Source organism: Podarcis bocagei (genome assembly GCF_964188305.1).
Source record: "Podarcis bocagei genome assembly, chromosome: Z".
Taxonomy (NCBI): Eukaryota; Metazoa; Chordata; class Lepidosauria; order Squamata; family Lacertidae; genus Podarcis; species Podarcis bocagei.
In genome coordinates, this window is record NC_138140.1 from 28,441,045 (window position 1) to 28,461,819 (window position 20,775).

A 20,775-nucleotide genomic window follows, 5' to 3' on the forward strand; every position below is an offset into this window, starting at 1 on the left:
TAACCTCAAGGGTCAGAACTCGTGGTGACTAAACAGGAATGAGACCTTGGGGCAGGGGTAAATGAAAAGTGATGTGTCTTTCTTGATAACTGGGGTGTCTGTGAGGTGTACTACATACCACGGTACATACACAACACAATGCTATCATGTCTGGAAACAGTTTCATTAAGTTCAATACATCTTACTTTCAGGTAAATGTGTGTAAGACTGCTTCATCTTGCAGAAACACACAGAAGGTTGAACGGATTGCCACATTTTCTCTGTATAGCCAAGACTTTTTAATCTATTTCGCCTATAATGTATAAAGGAGGTGCATAACCTTTTCATTTAATTCATCATTTTTATTGTTTAAAAAACTCTTCTTGTTTTGCCCTATATCCACATGCAGGATTCTACTTTCCGACACAAGAGGCCAATTCCCCTTCTGTAAAGGTATTGTTGTCACAAGCTGACATTTAAAGAGAGTCAAGGTTCACAAAGATTCCAGTACAGAAGGGGAGTGATTGCAAAATTCTGCCCTGGGTCCTTGAGAATGGAAGGCTGGGGTCTGTTGTGCTGAAGTCAATCGCATTGCTGTGCATAGGTATTGTGTGCTTCTGCACAGGAGACTGAAACCAATCAATTTCAATTTACTTGTCGAGTGAAGAAACCATTATTTAGAACTGAATGGCCCCAGCTCCCATAACACATTGTGAAAATGTATTGTAGTTTTGCTGAGAATTATCTTATGATGAAATTATTTGTTTAGAAGCAAAGTGGGGATGTTTCTTGAATATCAATTTTGGAGGCATCGATTAGAGCTTGTTGAGCTGTATTCAGTTTTCTTAATCCAGTATCAAAAGGGATCTCAGCCAGACATGAATATGGGGGGGGGGGAGACAGCTGGGGGAAATAGGGGTCCATAGTTAATCACACAATCATTGCCACAACTTATAGATCCTGAAGAGTTAATAATACACAGACCACCAGCTTCTCCTCCTCCTTTAAAGACCATCCAGACCAATGAAGTTGGTTCATCTGAATTTCTCATAATGAAATATATTTTCTGAGCCACATTTCTTACCTTGACCATTCAGCTCAGTACATTACAAGTAGATTTTTCTGTACACCCACATGGATCCAGCTCATTGAATGACATATAGACTGCAATCCTAAACACAATGTATAAACACAAAACAAATAGGCCCAGCCCAATACATTTTGGCACCTGAGGCCAACCACAAAATGGTGCCCTTCTCCTCACTAGGGAAGAAGGAGTAAGTGAAGATCTTCATCAGGAACAAGGAGGGGAATAAAGATCTACGTTGACATCTGCTGCCCCTATGGATCCTGCTGCCTGAGGCAGTCACCTTACCTTGCCTCATGGGTGGGCCAGCCCTATGCACAAACTTGCTTCTTTTCCCATGTTGCATTTTCTACAAATTTCTGCTCAAAGTGGTTCGCAACCAAATGACAGTCTGAAGACAATACAGTAATCATGATACATAATTAAAATGATAATACTGTCTACAACACTAAATTAACAATTCAATAATTAATAATTTAAAATCCAGAAAATTAAATAGACATAAAACACACCAACAGGCCAGTAATATCCCCAAATAGCTGTACGGCTAATGATAGTAATAACTACAGCTAGGAGATTATTCTTCAGCAGATACATTCACTGCTTTGCCAATTCTAGCAGTATAGCCTGTCAAGATTTCTGAGCTGGAGGATTCTTGCTTGACAAGGGTCTCAGGGCTCTATCCTGGACTAATCATTGTTTCTCTGTCTCATGTCTTCCCAGAGTTGGTGCAGTAGTGCTTGTCTGCCAGGAATCTTGGTTTCACCTTGGAATGAACGGTCTACTTGGGATGAGGAAGAAGGTTGAATGAGATGGGCAGTATCTCAGTGGTAGAACATTTACATTTTATGCAGAAAGCCCCAGTTTCAATCCCTGGCATCTCCAGGAAGGGCTGAGAAAGCCCCCCATCTAAAATCCCCAGAGAGTTGCAGACAATCAGTGTAGACAGTATTGAGTTAGATGGTTCAGTGGTCTGATGGTGTAGTGAAGGGCTGCAACTCAGTGGTAGAGCATCTGCTTTGCATGCAAAAGCCCTGAGGTTCAGTGCCTCAGGTAAATTTGGGGGTGCCCTCTGCCTGAAACCCTGGAGAGTTACTGCTGGTGCTGAGCTACATGGCCCATTGTTCTGACTTGGTATAAGACAGCTTCCTGTGTTCTTGAAGAGCAAAGAAGATTCAGCTATGAACCCAGCAGAAAACCAAGAACGCTGGTGGTTGGTGGTGAGGTAAATTCAATTTCTTCTAGAATCTTCCTGGAATGACAACTCTCCATTACCTGGCAGAAATGCTAAAACTGTTGCCCTCACCACCAGCAAAAAAGCCCCCTTCAAAACGGGGACTTTGCTACTGTAATACTAGATTACCGTATTTTTCCGTGTATAAGACACTCCCATGTATAAGACACCCCCTATTTTGGGGGGAAGACAGGAGTGCCTGGCGTGCTCTCGTCCATGGGGTCATGACTAAACGACTAAACAACGACAATTTTGGGGGGACTCCAAATTAAGAAAACACCCCTCAGCACTACCCGTGTATAAGACGAGCCCCAATTTTAAACCTAATTTTTGGGTTAAAAAAACCTAGTCTTATACATGGAAAAATACGGTATTTTATGCACGCTTTATCTTATTTGTTTCTAGTGGGAAAAATCCATTATATTTAAGATTGCACAGAGAAAGTGAGACTGTGAGGGCCCTTTCCCTAGACCAGAGATAGTGAACTTGTTACCCTCCGATGTTGTTGGGCTGCAGCTCCCATCAGCCCTAGTCCTAGATGATGGGAGTTGGAGTCCAAGGTCAAAGGTTCCCCATTCCTGCCATGGACTTACACCAATATCCAAGAATATCCTACATAAATTCTGTTGTAGGCAAAGGACAATTTCCATTAATATACACATGTCCCACTCCTGTCTCAGCCATATCTACTTTGGCTTGGTCATTACCATAGAATAGAAGATGGCAGGATCCCCAAGGATTTGTTCTATGGGGAGTTAGCTCCAGGACCATTGGCAGGCCAACTTTGCATTACAAAGATATCTGCAAACATGACATGAAGGCTGGCAACCACAACCCTGCCGTGTGGGAATGCCTTGCAAATGACTGTAGTGCCTGGAGACAGTCGGTTGTGTATCCACAGCAGTGACGAGAGAAGGAATTACTTCTGGGAGGAGCACAGAGATGTAGCGAGGAATACCCTGTGCTCAAGTTGGATAGTCAAACAAAAGGCTCTGGCCAAGATAGTGAAGCAAAACAGTGGCCAGGAGGCCTGATCTTTATTGTTGCAACAAGACTTCAAACTACATCATAAAAGAAAGAGAGAGAAACCCTGAACAAAAGTTGCCCGTGGTTACCCACAACACCTTGGAAAAAGTGTCATGCACTTGTCATAAACATGTCATAAATCAGGTGTGGCATCTGAACTGAAACTTGAGTATTCAGAATTCCCCCAGATTCTGATAACAGACAGAAGAAATGCCATGGTGCATCTGCGGCAGCACAACCAGGCACCTTCATCTGATCTTGCTGCAAGAAAACATGTCTCTCCCGTCTCGGTTTCTAAAGCCACAGAAGGCATTGCAACCTTCCAACTTCACCAACACACTCTGACTTTACCCGCAAAGACACACTCTTCCATTGTCTCCCAAGACAGAAGGATGCCAACACATATTTATGCACACTCTCCTCTGATATATGCTTTTACTGCATTTAATTATTTATAGGTTGGATGACTGCATTGCAGTATTCAGAATAATGCAGATTTTGAAGGATATTTGTATTTCAGTTTGTATATTGTTTTGGGAAGTGGAAATTAGGTTGGTTCACATTAATGCAAAACTTGCTCCCAAGGGTCCAACAGAGAGAGCATACATTTAAGTTATACCAAAGAATAAGATATGGAATTTCTTAACTATTTTGTTTTCCTTTAGACTTTGAACAATTTTGAGTCAATGCATCATATGGTGATTATAACACAACAATCACAAAACAATTATAAGGTAAAGAGGTTTCTCTTAATCTAAGACTGTTACAATAGCTGCTAAAAAGTAGAACAGAATCAAGCCAAGCGAGATGCACAGATCTTTCCTGTTTGCATCCTGGTCCATCTCTGGGCCATAGCCTTATATACTCTGTTTTCTCATGACTAAGCAGAAGCTGCAAAACAAAGAGATGCCTGTACAACATTTTAAACAAAAGATCTTTCTAAATTATGTTCTGTTTTATTTAAGTTTCTCTAACTATACGTGACCCAAGGTAATGCTTGCATTTTATACTTTGATCTATAGATTTCCTAAATTAGATTTATAATTAACCTCTTTCAACCCTATTCATTCCCACACCATTATCTTCAAACAAGACTTTTCTTCTTTTTTTTACAGGAAGATCATTACAGTTTAACTAACTGTTTTCAACTGTCTTCATCTCATCTAAGGCACTTTTCTCTCTCTTTTGTCAGGTAAGTAACCGGCAGCTCAGGGGCCCCAAACACCACTGAACCTAAACCAGAGAGCCAGTATAGTGTAGTGATTAAGAGTGGTGGGCTCGTAATCTGGTGAACCGGGTTCGCGTCTCCGCTCCTCTACATGCAGCTGCTGGGTGACCTTGGGCCAGTCACACTTCTCTGAAGTCTCTCAGCCCCACTCGCCTCACAGAGTGTTTGTTGTGGGGGTTTGTTGTGCTCTTGTATTTGGATGTGTGCGTATCTACAGGTACGAACTGTGCCTGCATGAAGATGTGAAACTGAATCTGTAGGTGGAATGCAGGAAATCCTGCTCCCCATGTTCCTATCATGCTCAGTCCCTGTACAAGTCCATGTTGGCTGGGAAAAATAGGGTTGCCATATTTCAAAAAATAAAATTCCTGTTGAGGTGGGGTTTTTTTTGTTTTTTGTTTTTTAGGAAGACCCCAACATACCAACATAGTTGAGGAAACCATTGTTGGAGGAACAAACCCGAAAATAGTTATTTTAAGCTGTTTCTGCTGCTTTCCCCAATGAGTTGCCATACATCCGGGTTTTCCCTGACATTTTTGCTAATTTGACAAAATTCCCCCCGACACCATTTTTACGCCTGAAAACCAGGACATTTTAGGAAAAAGTCCACGGGAGGCTTTCACTTCTGCCCACTTGAACACAAGTGAAATGTGTTATGTACTGAAGTTCTCACCCTGGGCCAGCAGGGGGATACTGTAGATAGTTTTCACTCAGGTCCACATCAGTTATTTTAGGTGGGGAAACCCTGGGTTGTTGTTGCTACAATGTTGACAGCCGGCTGCCTATAAAAGCAGGCCGGCTGAGCTGTTTGCGGTTCAGTTCTGTTCCAGCTTACAAAATAAAGAGCTGCTTTGGAGAAATCGCTGTGTCGTCTGCCATGTCTACCCACTATTTAACAAAATGCCTTGCATGATCTTGCTTTACCATGACCCACCAGCACATTGAGGGTTCTTTTCATGTTCAAGCAAGCACAAGTACAAGCCTCCTTGCCAGGGGCATCTTACCCATAGATGTTAGTGGCGCGGGGTGCCAGGGCACCAGATTTTGGAGGGCGCCACAGGCTGAGTGTCCGGGAAGGAGCGTCAGGGTGCCCTACCTTCCCTGTTCTGGGGCAGCCCGCTCCTCTCCTCTCAGCCACCCATTGGAGCACGCTGTGTCCGGCTCAGGGAAGCCCCTTTGCTTCCCCTCCCACTGGGGCTGCCTGGGTGCCTGGCAGGTGCAATTGGGGGTGGGCGTGGGGCGAGGCATGCGTGTCTCTCTTGCCCCTCTATGACCATGTCACTGCCTGCGCGCCTCTCTGATCTGAGCCAGCTGATCTGCTTGCTGGTCATGAGGATTTCCCCAGAGGGGCAGGTAAGGGGCACCGGGCGCTTAGAGGGAGGCTTCACAGGGAGGCTGTTTGGGCTGCGATCTGGGTGCCTCTTACTTATGTGCAGCACCGAGCACGCATCGGACCATGCGATGTAAACGAGCCAAACCAAAGTCCCACCCCCTTAAAAAAGGTCGACAACTCTGGAAAATGGGGGAGGGGGCGCCAGAGAGATATTTGCACCACAGTGCAGGATATGCTTAAGACGGCCCTGCTGCTTGCAGACCTTCTCCATGACTAGATGCACACATATTGCTTGTTTAGTTGTTATCAATGACACAAAGTGGCACTTCAGAAAGAATTTAAGGAGCGGCTGCTCTGGCCCAAGGAGCTTAAAATCTACAGGATGTTCAAACTTCCCTCATGCATTGTTGCATGGGGGAGCATCAGCGCACCCAACAATTATGCCTTCACTTCTGATTGTATGAGGACTTAAAAAACAAAACAAAAACGTACGTGGAAATGTAAACCTAAACTTCAGATAGAAAAATATTCACCCATGCATGGCTGCCAGACTATCCCACCTCTTGCAAGGTGTCGCCAGTTCTTGAGTTTGCCTTGAGTATGCCTCACTGCTTCTAACCCGAGTTTCCCAGCTGCGAAAACGAGAATTCATCATGACCTTCTTTGTTGGTTTTCATTATCTGTAATGATGAGGACTGTACCAAATTCAATCAAAACGGATGTTTTGGCCAAATTTGAGGTGATGGGGTGGAAACAAGGGTATGATTTAAGGGTGGTGGTCCCTAAACCATCTCATGATGGTCCAGGGGAAGGCGGTAATTTACTGTGATGATGTTGGAGGCAGCTGTCTCCTTTCCCTAACCAAAGTTTCAGTCAATAGCACATGTGAGGCTACAACGGAGGGAGTGGACTTCTTTTCAATATGTTTCCTCCACCCACCTTACCTCTATCAGCTGATTCTAGCCATTAACTGCATTTTTTTGCTGAAACCCTAGCCATGGTACCTTTGCTATGCTGCTGCAGGCAGAAATGCTTCCGAATACACTTGGTAGAAATACCAGGATTGGGGGATAGTGGTCTTGTGCTCAGGTCCACTGTGAGAACAATGTGGGACTTGATGGGCCAGTGGCCTGATGGACCAGTGGCAAGTTCTTCTTATGTAAGGTGCAGGGTGGGAGGGGAAGAGCTGCATCCACTGCTTTGCCCACAGTTGGTGTCCCCCTTCTCCCAAACCATCAGGACATAATGTGGGGGCCAAGCAGTGAACAGCAGGTATGAGAGGGCCAGTCGTGTTCTGTTAAAGCAGAAGTGGGAAACCTGGACCCCTTTACTTAATCTAATGTGTGATGCATGGTGCGGAAAGAGCAAAAGAGGTGGCAGAAAGAGAGAAAGTTAGATGGAGAAAAAGCATTAGCAGAGGATTCACAGAGAAGCCCAATTTAAGAGTTTGTAAATTCCTAATACCTTTTGTCTGAGATCTTACTTGACTGTTACTTGCACTTAAGTGGAAGCAATCTGTTCCACTCACTCATGTCATCAAGCGGCACTATACAATGTCTCCCTAATATTATCAAGCTCTGCAGCCTCTTAGTGCTAAAGCATTCTTTGGCTTATGCTAAGCACCACATCTATAAATGCCTAAAGAAATAAACATACTGGCCAAACACCCCTGAAATAAAATGTATGTGGATATATAAAATATGCTGAATGACAATAAATTTTATGTGCATGGAAATGATGGATAGATTTCAAAACTACCTCAACTTGACAGAACTGATAGGCTGGCAAAGCATAAATGTAATTTCCCACTTCTTATTAGGTGCTAGAAGGCTGAGATTAAGTGTGAGCAAAGATTACATAATGCACTAGACTTAATTTAAAAGCATCTGCCGCCTATTCCTCTTCATTGGCATCACATTCAAAACCAACAAAGAGTCTAGTGGCATCTTAAAGAGTATCCAATTTATTATGGCATAAGCTTTAGTGCACTAGAGTTCACTCCATCAGATGCATATAATGTTATCCTAAGTGGGGGAATTGTAAGCAGTGAGGCTTGTAGCAAGTGGAAGGCAAAAAGCCACAGTGATGTACTGGCTAGTTTGTTAGACTAGGGTCTGGGAGACAAGGGTTCAAATCCCCATTCAGCCACGAACCTTGCCATGTGACCATCTCTCAATCTAGCCTACCTCATAAGGTTGCTGTCAGGATATAATGAGGAGGAAGAAAATCATATACACCATCTAAAGCTCTTTGGAGGAAAGGTGGTGTAATGATTTCTGGAAGGCAAGAAAGCCCTGATAATAAGTAATGACTGTCTTACTCCTTATAATTTCTGAAATTATTAAATGTGGGGTTTGAAGTCAAGACAGCCTCCACAAGAGATGGTTTTAAAGAGGTGCTGCCCAAGAACAAAGACAGGTGATAGCAGAGTTTTTACCCTGACAAAAGGTGAGATATTCAGCATCAGACAAGCAAGGGTGAGGCGGCCAATATTACAGGTGGCATGATGTCACCACAGGAAAAAGTGCCTGCTACAGGAGTCTTCTGAAATGGAGGTTGTAAGGGTGACAGTGCTACATGCCCATGTCACACCAAACCACCGTTTCAGTTTGGAAACTGCCCAGAAATTGGAATTCATTCATGCAACTGAATGGCCCAGAAAGGAGTAGCCATGTAAAATGTCAGAGCTCACTCTCCTGTTTGAGAAAATATATTTGCTGAAGGAAAGTCACCATTAGACAAACTAATATGCCTTTCAAGCAGCAGTAATGAGTATCTAAAAAGGGAGATGTTGTGAAGGTCAGTGAAGGAAGAAAAAAGTAAACGCAGTTCAGCCAAAACCCACGTCTTAATGATTTCAGTTGATGCATTTGAAAAGGACCACAGTCATGATGAGGTCTGAGAGACCCTGGCCTTGCATGGGAACTCTGAACTCACCCCCTGAATGTTCTGCTTCCTGTTTAAAATGAAAGCCTCCAGTTCTTCCCCATTGCTCACTACAAAGAAAAAATGTTTTTGTCTTCCAATTTCTGGCCAATAAACGGAACAACTGGCAAGCACTAGAGCCTTCTTTTCTATTTCTTCTCTCTCTCTCTCTTGCTCTTAAACTAGTTAGTGCATTTATACATAGTTTATTGAGCTACTTCTATTCATGTACATCTGATGGTTCTGTGATGGTTCCCTGATGTTTCCGGCTCAATGTGCCTGCAGATGCAAGCAAACACTGGCAGATTCTCTTCAGCAGAAGCAACAAATGGAAATTCATCATTTTAAAGGTTCACCAGCTCACAAATGATGCAAACAAGGCATCTGGCACTATTGGTGGACTTTGGGCTCTCAAATTTCAGTGGCACTCTGTGTAATGCTAAAATCTGGTGCCCCCTGCCTGTAACACTCTGTTCTACAGCTTTGTTTGCTCCACCCTGGCACAATTTAATCCTGTGGTTCTTTGAACCCCCCCCCCCCGAAAAAAAAATGAATCTTCCACTTTATCAGATGCAAAGTCCTATTTCTGAGCAGTCACTCCCAGGATATTTGAGGAATATTGGAACTTGGGAACTGAGAAGCAGCAGGATGTCACCTACAGAGGGCTGTTGGAGGATAGTGGGTGCTCTATTTGAAGGTGTCTTCTACATGAAGGGCCATCCTGCCCCACTCCTGGTTAAAGATAAAGCATAAAAAAGGAAAGCAGACACACTGGACTTGTCCATCAACACTGAGTTACCTTGATAGCAGACTGAGCCAGCAGCTGGGACACCTGGCTACCTATGGTTAGGTGTATCTCTATTTAAATTAGAAATTTCTGAATTTGCATCTGTAAATAGAAATTTGTGTATCCAAATGGTATGCAAATATTTATTGTTTAAAAATGATGATACATTTTCTCTCTCTTTGATTATGCCATACTTAGACTCACTGATCCAACTTAACCAAAACCATTGTCTACTCTGAGTATGATTTAGCTCAGGGGTCTGCAACCTTTAAGACAAAAAGAGCCACTTGGACCCGTTTCCGAAGGGAAAAAAAACCTGGGAGCTGCAAAACCATTGTGACATTTAAAGCATGCGCGCCGCTGCCCTCCGATCTGACAGCGGGCGGGAAGGTGACATTGGGACGGTGCGTGACTAACGCACGCACCGCCCCCATGCGACGTCACAGCCAGTACAGCGCCCGCCACAGTGGGGAGTGTCGGGGCGCACAATGCGCCTCCTCCCCTCGCTAGTATCCGCCCCGGAGCCGCGGCAAAGGTGTAAAAGAGCCACGTGCGGCTCCGGAGCCGCAGGTTGCAGACCCCTGATTTAGCTGAATCCTAGAATCCTAGAATTGTAGAGTAGGAAGGGACCCTGAGGGTCATACAGTTCAACCTCCTGCCTTACAGCAATCTCAACTAGAGCATGCATGACAGAAGAGAATAATATTTTAGAAAGCTGATTTACTGTTTAGGGAGGAATTGAGCAAAATAAGCACACACAGTTTCCCTTATAGCTCCCTAAGTAAAAAGGGTGATAAACATATTTTTAAAAACAAGCTAGAAATTGGGCTGGGGCTGGGACTGGAATATTCCTGTAGGTGGCAGACCCCCATAATTCCCTTGCTGACCCCATGCCATTATCTGCAAGAATTTCCTTATTTTAATCTGTGAAATATGGCAGACTATCCTGTCAGCAAGCAGAGATTCAGTCTGAAGTTCAGCATGCATCAGGAGCCAGCACAGTGCAGGGTGTTTGTGGGGAGAAAGAACATTTACGCAATTTATTAGGCACAGTTGGAAGGTATGTGAAAAATGATGTAGTTATCCTTGGGAAGTTATTGTGTATCAGAAAAGCTTCCACTGCATTCAATTTGCGTATGTTCTCTTGTAGTGTAATTACAAATGGCCAGTTAGTAAAAGGCTCTAATGTCAGACTGATTTAGTTTTCCAAAGCTTGTCTAAAAACAGGAGGAAAAAGCTAGGAGGAACTTTTATCATCATCATCATCATCATTATTAGTATGTGTGTAGATAGGGGTCTGCTAGGGGCCTAGCAAATGGGGACTATTAGAATACCTCTTCCCATGCGTCTCTGTGAATGCATCCAACATTTAATGAGGCCTAATGTGTGAAGATGAGAGCAGCTGGGGAGGCTGTTAAAAGGGAGTGAGGGAAGAAAAAGGAGAATGTGCACTGTAGAGTTTAAGGGAACCAAGCAAAAAAGAAGATAGCATATTTGGCACATTCTTTTCATATAGCCCAATCTACTGCAAGGAAGGAACTTTGGGAAAAAGAGAGAGGGGCAAAGTTGGAGGAAATGAGCATTGCTCTAAGATTTACCCTGTGAAAAAGGAGATGTGCATCTTTGCAAACTGAAGCTCAAGGCTTCTGCATTGGAAAAGGTCTCACCTATACAATTTATTGGAGTCCCCCCCCCCTTTATACTTTTGAGAACAACTGTCAGAACTGGTGGGCAGGCAATTCAATACAGGAATCACCACAGAACATGTTTGATTTAGTTCTGATTTAATATTTGTATGTTCCACAATGAATGGGCAACTATTATTATTATTATTATTATTATTATTATTATTATTATTATTATTATTATTATTATTTAAATTTGTATACTGCCCTTCACCCGAAGATCACAGGATGGTTCACAACATAAAAATACAAAATGAGAACACAAAATACATCATAAGATCAAAACAAAACAAAAAATACCCCCTTCAAACACATTTAAAAGGTCACAGAATGTTAATCACCGAAAGGAACATTTTCACTCTTCAAGTCATACTGTGCAGCATGAAGCAATAGGATGGATAAAAACAGACTTTTATTGGAATAAAAACTGTCCAGACCCATAAATATTATTCAAAAGCTCAAATAACAAAACTTGTTCCAAAACAGATACAAAAACAAATAATGGTGCATCTAAATAGTTGTATAATATCATGTGCATGCCCAGTACATCACAGTCACTAACTGCTGTTGCCATGTGCCCCATATCTCATGTGCCCTCTATACTTCCCCTTGCTCAGAACCACTGTGATTTCAGAAGCCCCCCCCCCTCCCCAGCAACTCTTTCCCAGGCACATCCTACGTTGGTTAATTTAAAAACAACAAAAACCAAAAATTAAAAGCACACAAGTTACATTTTTAAATTCCTGCATTGTGGGGACTAACAGAAGGACAACAAAAATGAATTTTGGAAGCCCTTATGGTGGCTACTTACTTAGAGGTAAGGAAAGCCATACTCTCCAAGTGTCTCTATTTTCCATGGACAGTCCTGGAATTACAAAAGCCACCTGAGCTTCTGATTTGATCCCGGAATGTCCCTATTTTCCCCACCAGAATTGCTGCCACTGAGCTTGGGGAGGAGGATTAGCCAGTGCTTATCCTGAGTTGCAGTGGCGGAAAGGTCATGTGGAGCATCCCATTGCCTCCCCATGACCTTTCCATGGCCACCGCTGCCAGTCTCCTTCTCTCTGATAGGAAGTGCTGGGGGGGACGGACAAAAATGAGTGGGTGAGGAGGGGGCAAGTGACAAATGTCCCCATTTTCATCTGAGGGATATTGGGGGGGGGGTATGGAAAGAGAAGAGTGTATGCATGTGTTTTGGGATTGGGAAATGGCAGGGAATGGCCTCAGGGGGTGCGGGAAGGGGGAACACAGGGATTTTTTCTATGCTCTAGATTTTGGTCCAAGAAGGTTTCTGAGAGTTGCCTATCAGTTGATGTGGGTTTTCATGACCCATACACAGGTCAATTCTATCTATGGCTTGGGAGAACTTCATGGCATAAACTACAGATGCAGTATGGATTTGGCCATGCAGAAGGTGGTACTGTCCCCACCCTACCTTTCTGAAATCAGAACCATCTTGCTTTGGTAATGTATAAATCATGCCTTAGAGAGAGCTGGGAGCAGCACACATGTCAGTAGTGTGAAGCAAACACACCAAAAAGCCTTCTCACAGAAAGGGGAGGATGCATGTTATTAAAGGTGAAAGCAAAGAATAGATATTTGGCAGCCTGTTCTCTTTGTGCCTTGCATCTGAAATCCAGTATTTTGGGGGAAGGCTGAATTGCAAAGCAGAAGAGAGGCCTGGGAGATAGTACTTATCATGGAATGAGATCTGTTTCTGCCATACTTAATCCAGTGTAACACATGATTGCAACAGTAATGCTTCTTCTTTTCACATACTCTTGTTCTGAAACATTTAAATATTTCAAAAAACATAGTTAATCATTTATGTTAATAGGAGTAACCACACTCAGCTTGATGGGGTGTGTCATTTCTTGGGCAAAACGAACTCTTTGGGGGGTGTATTTTCGTCATATTAAATACTCTTACAGCAAAATATACGTAGAAAAACATCTTTGCACATGTGGTCTCAAGCAGTAGACTATTTTTATCATTATTTATTATACTGATCCTTGTATTTTGAACTGAGAGCAAAGTAAGACGCCTGATGGTGATGAAGGGAAAAGAAATCACATATTTGGTGTCTGATTCTGACAAATCAGTGATGGACAAGAGTTGTGAGTTTTGGACTGGCTGTCTGAAAGCTGAGTAATATGGTGAATTGCAAACATTTAATTTGATGATTACGGTAATTTAAAGGTTTCATTGGATAATTCTAATGTATTAGTTTGGTTACCTACATGCTGCAGATCACCCTATTTCACCTAGGAATAGTCACTTTTTCTGGAACTTGTTCCTGGTAAACTATCGGCCACATTTTTTGCCATTAACTTTTGTTATATATAATTTATTTCTTACATTTATATCCCACATTTCCTCCAAGGTGCTCAAGGTTCCCTCCCCTTCAGATTTTCTCCTTGCAACCCTATGAAGTAGGTTAGTCTGAGAGACTGTGGCTGGCTCAGGGTCACCCAGTGAGCACCATGGCTGAGTGGGGAATTCAATTCTGGTCTCCCAGATCCCAATCCAACACTCTAACATTCTAACCACTATGCCACACTGGCCGTCTGAGAAAAGTGTCTAGTTAGGGTTGCCAAGCTGCCTGCTCATGATTTCTGAGTGTGTGTGTACCCTGTTCTCTAGGGAACTGCACGCACATGAATAATAGGACAACCTCCAATGCACAGTCGATCATTCCACACACTGCAACTGCTGAGGTATAACTGCAGGTAACACTGAAAAACGATGCTCTTCAAATAGTTCTTTTTTATATCATTTTTATTAAATCTCCAAAAATATCTATTCAAATATGTATTTAAGCAAAAGATTCTGGAGCAAAGGATACTCCCAAACCATGCGTTTGCTGCTTTGTGGAAAACACAATCATGTCTAAATCAGAAAATCAATTCATCCAATGTACCAACTGCACTTCTGACCTGCCTAGTTTCAGTTTCAGTTTGTTTACCTGCATCCAGCCCCAGAGAAAGATGCGTGACCTCTAAAACAATCCTGCACCACCTAAAAGGTTAACAAAACTAGATTTCCTAGAATCAGATGGAAAGGTGAAATGCATTTGGCCATTCTGGTTATACTATGACAGTGCACCCCAAAGCTCTGGACAGCCTATCCCAATGGATTCATGTTGACATTAAAGTCTTAACTACGTAAGATGAGCCTTGCTGGTTTAGACTAACGGCCTTAACCATTCCAGCATTCTGTTCCCACGATGGTCAATGAGATGCCTCTGTGAAATTTGTAAATAGAAGACATTCATACTCACACTCTTACCCAATGACAACTACTCAGAGGCATGATGCCTCTGATCTTGAAGGTAGTGCACAGCCATCAAAACTAGTAGCCACTGAGAACCCCCAAAATTAGTCTATTTCCCTTATGAAGCATTTCAAAGTGGTGGCCTTGCCTACGCTTTGCAGTAGCAAATACCATAGTTTAGCTTTGTGCTGTGTGAAGAGATACTATTCCATCAAAGTTGGTGGCCATCTCCACATCTTGTTATTCCCAGAGCATACTTCATGCCACATTGGTGTGGGATATTTCTTAGTGTTATAGCAGCATTAATTGGTTCTTTTATACTCACAGTCACTGCTGAATATAGTACAGGCTGAAGAGACCTGTACTAAAATATTACAGCTGTCTGATTTAATAAGATAATTGCTGTCTTTCTTCATAAATATTGTGCTTTATTACTCATTGCTAGCATGGCACATGAGGAATATATAATTTATATCAATTATATATGCTAGGTGCTCATGGAATGTGATATTAAGGAGATGTATTTTGCAGAGCTGCCCTGGACTGAATGATGTAGTCCCACACCAAGGAGTTGTTTTGGTATAAAACATCCATTGATAGTGGACCCCAGTGTAGTGTTGCATGCCACCCCAGGCTATGAGCAGTGCCAGAAGCCAGGGCTTTCAGGTGCTTAACGAGGGCTTGTGTTTCCTCAGAATGAGGGAGAGCGGAGACTGTGATGTCTTTATGATATATGGTTTATTGACACATTTATACAACCTGAACCTACAATGGAAGGACTCCTAGAGATGGTAGGCTTTGAACCTGGAACCTTTCACATGAAAATATTTGGTTTACTGAGCCAGGGCCCTCCCAGTGATAAGGACTCTAGCTCAGAGGCACAGCATCTAAATGTGGGCACAGAACTTACAGTAAATAATTTAAAGACATAGAAAGGGCACAGGATAGAAGCTGCTATTGTGACAAGGCAGTTTAGTAAGCCTGCAATTTACATACATTTAACTTGTGTGCATTCAGCTTTACACAGGTGGCAAAATAAGTAAGTAAGTAAGTAAGTAAGTAAGTAAGTAAGTAAGTAAGTAAGTAAATGGACAGAAAAGGGTGGGCATCTGGGAAAAAAGGAATTTGGCAATCCCACCCATCATTACATCCAAAGTGTTTTGGCTACAGTGGTACCTCTGGTTAAGTACTTAATTCGTTCTGGAGGTCTGTTCTTAACCTGAAACTGTTCTTAACCTGAAGCACCACTTTAGCTAATGGGGTCTCCCGCTGCTGCTACGCTGCCGCTGCACAATTTCTGTTCTCATCCTGAAGCAAAGTTCTTAACCCGAGGTAATATTTCTGGGTTAGCGGAGTCTGTAACCTGAAGCGTATGTAACCCGAGGTACCACTGTATATGCAATTTTGGCTTCAGGCAAGATCCTCAGATTATAACCCCCACGTAAATTGTGGGTTTACTGTATTCTGGACTTTTGCCTCCCAGACACCATGACTTAGATTAGCCCTGCCTAGAATCAAAATGATCAAGTGGTTGGAGCAACTCCTCTAGGATGAAAGATTACAAGTTTGGGTGGGTGAGGGTCATTGATTTTGGGGAAAAAATATGTAAGGGTGAGGGCATGATAGAAGGTGTATAAAATTATTTATGGTGGATTTCTCTTCCTTTCTCATACTTCTTGAACTTGGGGTCATCCAATGAAGATGTGGGGGGGGGGAATTCAGTTCATACAAAAGAAGATACTTCTTATTGCAGAGTATAGTTAAACTATGGAATGTGGTCCCCGAGGAGGCAGGGATGGCCACCAAGCTGGAGGGCTTTAAAAGTGGATTAAACAAGTGCATGGAGGAGAAGGTTATTAGTGGGCACTAACCATGGTGGCTGTGCTTTACCTACACTGTCAGAGGCAGCATGCCTCTGAATATCAGTTGCTGGAGATCACAACTGCTCAGGCCCTGCTTATGTGCTTCTCATTGGCCTTGTGAGAACAGAATGCTGGACCTTTTGTCTGATCCAACAAGGGCTGTTCCAACGTTAAGGCACCACCACCACACAATGGAGTTTGGGCAGAACAGATATGTTTCCCTTTCATTTTAATCTTTCCTGCAAATGGACTTGCCACAAAAAGTGATTTAAAACAATTACTGGATTCAACAATAGCACTGTTTTAATACCCTCCAACATATTTAATTAAAAGTCTAAATTTTAATTATGTGTATGTATGAGAAATATGATGTGTGGCAAGTATATTTATGGAACCAAGGCGAGGGGGGTGATCCCTCCACATCTATAATGGAATAATAGCACATCAACTGGTGTGGAAACCAAAACCTGCCAACGGGTACAAACGGCATTTCTGAATGTATTCTACCTGCGTCGTGACTAGGAATGTCTGAGAATTCTGACAAAAATGGAAATGTGGGAGCAGGCATTTGTGATTGTTTACTTATGTGCCACTTTTCAGTCAGAAGAGATCCACAAAGCAACTCACACAAAATAACACATATTTGCAAAATTAAAATACAATGCAATTGATAAAACAACAAAGGCAACAAAATCTCTCTCTCTCTCTCTCTCTCTCTCTCTCTCTCTCTCACACACACACACACACACACACACACAACCAACCAACCACATGCATTTCTATTCTTGCCAAAAAAGCAAGGGGCAGCACTCACAAAAAATGTCAGGGAAAACAAGAGTAAGCGCCTGAAGACTGCTAACGTAAAGTGGTAAAGTTCACTGCAGTTTTCTGTTGCCTCTTAAAGCTGCATGTCTAGACCTTGCCTCAGCCACCTGCCAGCATCCTGAAGGAAAAGGCTTGGAGCACCATACTCCGAGTGAAGACATGAGGGATGCTGCGCCAGTCCACAGGCAGACTGAAGAGCCCCATCTCAGGGATGTATCACTTGCCTCACCCTACCAATGATCCTATTGCAAGCCTGCCTTGTTCATCAGTCCTTCATCATTGTACCTTGAACCTCTGGCAGCACAGTAGATGGGAAAGCAAAAGAAACAGAAGCACAGCTCTACAGCAGGTTTGTACTCTGGATGAAGGGTCTACTTGGAAGGAAAAATCTACTCAGGAGGAAGGAGAAGGCCCAACTGCAAGCCTTCCTATAGGAAATGAGTTAGCAGAGGGCATGGTAAAGGCAGTGACTATTCAAGCCTTACAGTCTCCTCCAGAACATGGGAAACTGCTTTAGAAGGCTATTGGGCCAGCTGGCTCAGAACTGTCTAAATTGACTGGCAATGACTCTAGGGTTTCAGACAGGACATTCCTGGTCTTACCCGGAGATTGAAACTAAGCCCTTCTGCATGCAGGGTAGACACAGTGGGTCTCTCCAAGGTTTCAGATGGCGATCTATCTGAGCCCTACAAGGGTTGGAGATGCCAGTGATTGAACCTGGAACCTGCAGCATGCAAAGTAGATGCTCTTCCATTGAGTTATGGCCCTTTCTTTAGACCTTTGCTTGATTAACAGCTCCCTTCAGAGCTCATTAATGCTCCAGCACATTGTCGACTCTGCTTCCAGACACCATGCCTAGTGCTGGTCTTGGGCAACGCCTCACATAATGTGCACTATTCTTCTCCTGAGATGTGCAAGGGAGATGCTGCCTTTTGTGCTAGAACCACTTTTAACTGTGAAGTTCAAGCTGGTCAGGAGAGAATATAGCAAATTGAACTTTTCAACTCCATCTTTCCTTGCCTTGATGGCAGCCAGGCAGCCTGACAGGTGGGGGACACAAGTTCAGCATGAGTGAGTAATAATGGAAAATGTAGTTTTGCAACTTTTCTCTGTCAATAACAAAGCTCATCTTTCTGGGCCAGCAAGACGTTGCATGCAGCACACATTTCAAATTCAGTTAATCTCAGAATAATTCAAAAATCAAAGAGCTTATTCAACCATCAAGATAGACCAGATTGACTTGCTGTGTATTCATAGGAGGGAAGAAGGAAAGAGAAAAGAATCCAATATTGGAATCAGTAAAAGCAGCAGTGGTTTTTTTCTATTCGTTTTAAATTGTTTTTAGACCACACAAGCTCACTGTGAATACTAAAAAAAGATACAAAAAGAATGCTTTACGACTGCATTGTTTGCATTATTCAAGCAGCAATAAAATACATTTTATGTGGGAAGATGCAATAAGTGCTTTACTTTCTCTGATTCTTCCCATCTCTGTTTGTGTGTGTGTTTTAGTTTCATTTAAATGTTGTGTGTATATAACAAAGTTCCTTGTAAACAAAGGGCCATGATTGAAATCCTATTGAAAGGACTAGAAATAGCATTTGCACTTGTTAAAGTGCTTTTGAATTCTTATTTCATTTATCTTGATTACTGCCGTCTGAATGATGTCATCATTACTTTTGCCTGATAAGTCCATAATTCACAGCCGCTCTCCGTGTTACAATTTCCCTTTATGAGGATGCACCTGCAATGCCATGGTGAAAGCTGAAGCCTAACACAAACTGTTTGCACAATCAGTTATTCCAGGTTAACTATTCACTTTAATGTCTGGTGTTTTCATAGGTTCGAATAGGAAACTGAAGACAGAGAAAGGAAATTTCAGGTGAGGACATACTTGAAGTTAGCAAAGCTTTAAAGCATATCTCAGCTTGACAGTAGGTTTAACAATAACAACAACTTCAGCACAATAAAAATATTAGCTAGAGGTTTGCTGAAAAAAATACGTATTAAATCTGCTGGGGAAGCGTCATAGATCAGTCGCAGAGCATCTGCTTTGCCTGAAGAAGGTCCCTGCTTCAATATCAGGCAATACCAGGGAGGACTGGGATAGACCCCAGTCTGAAACCTCAGAGAGCCACTGCCAGTCAGTGTAGGCAAAACTTAGCTAGATGGACCAATGGTCTGACTTGGCAGAAGATAGTTTCCTATGTCAATACATATCAAAAATAAGAGAAGGAAGGAAGGAAGGGTTTAACTAATTCTGAGGACATCTGTGCTCATTTCATCTCTTCTAATAACTGTATTTTTCAGTGTATAACACGCCTGCGTGTATAAGATACCCCCTATTTTGGGGAACTCAAAATTAAGAAAAAGGGGGAGATTGCCCCCCTGTATGAGACCCCCCTTTTTAAACATTATTTTTTAGTAAAAAACAACAACCCTAGTCTTATACACGGAAAAGTATGGCAACTTCATTTTGATGAGCCATCAAGCATTCAATAATGACTGGTGTCACTTAAAGAACAGCTTGTAAACCCAATGAAAGATATAATGAATGAAATATTAACAAAAGGAGAAATCCCAGAAACTTGGAAGGAAGCTTATATTACTTTGATTCCAAAACAAGATAAAGATCTGACCTTGATCAGAAATAATGGACCTATTTCATTATTGAATAATGATTATAAGATATTTGCTAATATTTTTGCTAATAGATTGAAAAGGGTCTTAAATATTTATGTACATCCAGATCAAGCAGGATTCCTTCCAGGTAGACAAATGAAAGATAATATAAGAAATATTTTAAATGTAATAGAATACTTCGAAGTAAGAAATGAGAAAAAAGCAGCAATGATGTTTATAGATGCGGAAAAAGCATTTGACAATATATCTTGGGATTTTATGAAGAAAGTGATGGAAGAAATGGAAGATGGAGTAAGGTTTATAAAAGGGATACAAGATGTATATACAGAACAGAATGCAAAATTAATTATCAATCAGGTGATAACGAATCAATTTAAAATAGAAAAAGGAATGAGACAAGGATGTCCGCTATCACCTTTACTATTCATCTTGGTCCTGGAGGTTTTGAATAGAAACAGATTGGGAAAAGATGTGGAAGGTGAATTTAAAAGATACAGATTGTATCTTATTGAAAAAGAATTACATGAAAATGACGTATAGATGGTATATTACACCAGAGAAAGTGGCTAAAATGTATAAAAGGGGATCAAAAACTTGTTGGAAATGTAAAGAAAAAGATGGCACATTTTATCATATATGGTGGGAATGCAAATAGGTTAGAAATTATTGGGAAATGATATACAGTATAATGAACTGAAAAAAAAAGTTTAAAAAGACTTTTGTTAAAAAACCAGAAGTATTCCTCCTAGGAATTTTAGATCAAGATATAAAAAAGGAAAATTGGAAATTATTTATGTGTGCAACAACAGTGGCAGGAATTATATTAGCACAAGCTTAGAAGACAGAAGAAATACCAATGAAAGAACAATGGCAAGGGAAACTTATGGA

General features: G+C 42.0%; 1 long non-coding RNA gene across 1 annotated transcript; it reads left to right on the forward strand.

Annotated features, from left to right (window-relative positions):
* Positions 1-3,960: 3,960 nt before the first annotated feature.
* Positions 3,961-19,131, forward strand: LOC308578376. The gene is made up of 3 exons (XR_014003906.1): positions 3,961-4,060; positions 4,442-4,518; positions 19,087-19,131. It is a non-coding gene; the product is annotated as an uncharacterized lncRNA (long non-coding RNA).
* Positions 19,132-20,775: the final 1,644 nt, after the last annotated feature.